The sequence below is a fragment of the Salvia miltiorrhiza genome, chromosome 7 (genome assembly GCF_028751815.1).
Source record: "Salvia miltiorrhiza cultivar Shanhuang (shh) chromosome 7, IMPLAD_Smil_shh, whole genome shotgun sequence".
Lineage (NCBI taxonomy): Eukaryota > Viridiplantae > Streptophyta > Magnoliopsida > Lamiales > Lamiaceae > Salvia > Salvia miltiorrhiza.
Window position 1 is genome coordinate 26,153,076 of NC_080393.1, and position 3,811 is coordinate 26,156,886.

General features: G+C 40.0%; 1 pseudogene; it reads right to left on the reverse strand.

Annotated features, from left to right (window-relative positions):
• Window positions 1-233: 233 nt before the first annotated feature.
• Window positions 234-3,499, reverse strand: LOC130995684 (exocyst complex component EXO84A-like; annotated as a pseudogene).
• Window positions 3,500-3,811: the final 312 nt, after the last annotated feature.

Consider the following 3,811-nt stretch of genomic DNA (forward strand, 5'->3'; position numbering starts at 1 on the left):
CTTGTGTTGTATTCATGTAAACGAAGATGATTATCTAACTATCATCAACTTGGGTTCTCTGAGAAAGCCCTTGAATAGATATAAACTACAAGTGTAAAGCATCATTGATTATAGCAAATAAAATGCATTTTTTAAAGAAGCTTTCTTCCATTGTTTTCTGCAAGTCTCAGCATAAACTAACTCATTGATGGATACAAAAAAACTTTATGTAATCAAGTTCAGATGTCCTAATAATTTAAACTCATTGATACATGCCAAAATACCTGACCAATCGAAAAACTCTCGCCCTAAATCTTGAGCTGATGCTATTGACTTCCATGAGAATGGATAGATGATACAGATCTTGCTGACGCGGACGCTGTGGGACTAGGGATGTCGCGGTCCGAGTTATCAAAATCGGCTTGTCCCAGCATCATTTTTATCGCGATTTGAGCAACATCAGCAAACCATTCGTCTTCGGGCAATACATTGCAAAAGCAAACAAGTTTATAAACATAACAAATTTGATGTTAGATATGATTAGAAGCTATTGCTAAGGAAACTGTACCTAAATGGATCAATGTTGTTTGCCTGAACTGCTTCAATAGATCTGGCAATAACGTTCTTCATCACTTGATGCAGATTCCGGGATAAGTAGTGCCCTTGAGATGCAAATAGTATCACAAACTCCATATATATCCAAGTAGAACTGCAAAGAATATAAATTCTTTGATGTTGAATTTTCTGTCTTTGTAGATTTGAATTTCAATGATGAGATGAAGATAAGACCTGTTGAAGCCCCAAAGGGCCTAACGGCATCTGCGCTCCTTCGATCTCGTCCCAAAAGTTTTGATCCTCAGAAAACCATAAAATCACAGTCTCTCATGTGAGTCTCATCAACAGAATAGTTGCAAATCTTTCTCTTCCCACAAACACATCAGATGCAATGTTGCCTAGCCTTGTCAGCTTAGCAAATAGTTCCTGAATAAATGTTCAAACCAAAATGTGAAAATACACTCCAAACTTATGAGAACTTCAACACGATTTCATCACCTGATATACAGGAGATGGAAACCATTCAGGCTCCTTCTTGCATTCGTCCATGCTTTTATACATCTTGGCGCCCAAACGAACGCCTCCATCTTCGGTGACTATGAGCTCGAGAGCATGTTGGCGGCAGAAACTATCTCTCAGTTGTTCAACCGAGCGTTGGAGCCTTTTCTTCAGCTCTCTTTGCTCAGGAGGGCGGTTTTTCCTGTCAGAGCCCCCCTCTGTTGTAGGTCATCACCTCTGATGGTAGAACACAACATGATGGTTGCAGGAGGGAGAAGCTCGTCCGCCAGAAACACTGCATTAGCCAACAAAGCTATCTGTTGAGTTTCAGTTTATGCTATTCCAACTATTCTTCTTCCACTGCCTTCCAAGTTTCAGTTTCAGTTTCAGAACTAGGCAATGCATTTACGAGCAAGCAGACATACGAGTTAAATAACTGTAGGACGCTTTCCAGAGCTTGCTCGGATAAATGCAAGATCTCCAGAGAGCCAAAATCTTCACAAAGCTCATATACCAAGATTTAGTTCTACAAACTAGCATCTCAAACACACACACACATATTATATATAGAGAAAGACAGAGGGGAGGAGTTTGTGTTAAAATCACCTGAATCATTGTATGGAAACTGTGCGCCGTATTTGAGAGCTTCTGGTGAGAGGTAACCATGCTAGCTGAAACACTTCCCCAAGAACGGCCAGCAATGGAGAATGACAGAGTGACCAATCTTGAGAAGCAGCAAGTGCAGTTATACATAAATCAATCTTTTTTAAGGTCGTAGTGAGGGCCTGCTCCAAGAAGGGCCTGAAGAAATTCAAAACAGTCGGCCAAAGAGCCACCTGCGATCCTCTAGCAGCAACGAGTGCCCCAAGCATATATGAATGCACTCAGCAACAATCCTTAGGCACCCTGACGCTGCTGGAGTTGCCACAACGTTCCTCTTGATGAGCTGTGCAAAAGCCAGCGTCTGATTAACTGCCCAAGTCACAAGCTCAGATGTAAAAGCCGGTTCATCATCAAATATAGTGAAGGAGTCACTCGATGCCTGAGCAATAGTCGAGAAAACAAGGTGTGCAAGTGCAGTAGTGTACGCTGGTCCATATGTTGTGCTAGATGGTTGTAGGGACTGCATATTTCTGTGCAGCTTCTGCTGGTGAGACTTAAGAAGCAATGTGTGCGGTCGAGGGCCATCTTCGACTTTTTCATCGCTTGAACTGCTGAACGAAGCTCAAAGCCGTTGGTAGAAGCCTGGCAGGTCGCATCACTGCTAATTTTTGCCTGTTTAACATGAGAGAGTGTTGTAACAACAATATTGCTTTGGTAGTCATTGATTTAGTCTCCTTAGCCTCCTTGGCTAGAACCTCGCCTTCGTTTAGTATTGCCAGAGCTTCATCGATTCTTCTCTCAGCCTGTAAGACCTCAATCTTCTCCATAAACTGTGACAACCACTTGTCATATTTTGGAGGCTTTATATCTTCGAATTCTAAATCTGCAGCGTCTCTGGCGTGATCAGTTCCGTCTGGCAAAGACTCGATCCGAACTCCATCAGCTATCCTGTGGATGATATTTGCTCGCGATGACAAGAGGTTTTTCAAGGAAACAAGCTCCCCTTCAAGATCAATAAATCTCTCTTGATGTCCTGCAAAACATACAAACAAATGTCTCAAGCTGCTTAAAAAGGATTCCAAGAGATAATCAGCATTTAAAGTAGCAGGAATGAGGTAAACATAAAACATAAAATAATACTAGTTTTTAAATGCTTAAAACGATCATCACTCGCCTTATAAAAGATGCATAATTGGCATAGACACTTTTCCGCATTTCTTCTGCAGAAGCCTTCTTCAACCTTTCAAGGTGCATGCACAGTTGCCTAATTTCCTGCCCCAAAATGCGCCAATTCAATCATATTACACTCCCACATAAAATTATTATAAACATGCATCACGCAACTGCGCAATTCAATTCTAACGAAAACATGTTGTAAGATTTTATCCCAGAATATAAATTAATTTAGAATATATTGAAAAAAAAAATTGTATGGGAGCCGGAGCATTAAAAATCCGAAAAATGTGAGAAAAACGATTGACCTTCTCAGACAGGCCTCCTCTGTTGCTGTGGAAATAGGATTGAGGATCGAAATTGTTGGATTTGAAGACTTTGAGCTTGTCACTCAGTGTCATCTCGGCGTCGAAATCTATGGATCCTTGCATCGACGAGAACGCCATCTTTCTCTACTTCTGTATACTAAAATCACCTTTGTGATCAAATTCACGTATCGGATCAAAAATATAGTAGATAAATGAGAGAGCTAGAGAGAGAAAGATGACGATGGAGATGTGGGACGAATTTCATCAGTACGATGAGAACGAATGATACAAAAGATTTTTATTTATTTTTTCAAGTGCGAGTATCGTAAATGCAGATAATGGGTATGATAATGTGATGAGTTTCATCTCATCAATTCTCGTATGTTTCCGTAGGTGTGGATGATTGCAATAGCTAGGGTAGGTTGTTATTGTTGAGAATTGCTCCAGTAGTTTAAGATGGACAATTAAGGAATAGTTTTTCAAAATATAAAATTGTTTCGGTTGACTTATTTATCTTGACCATGTACAATACTATTATTGCTACGTTTGTGAAAGAAATAGGGGATATTGCCCCTAAATACATGAACTATGACCAAATTCTAGTTTATAACACCACCTTTAGATTTTGCCCCATAATACATCACCTTTCAATTTTTTCTAGAATCTCCCATGTCCAAAGTTTGGAATATTCAAAA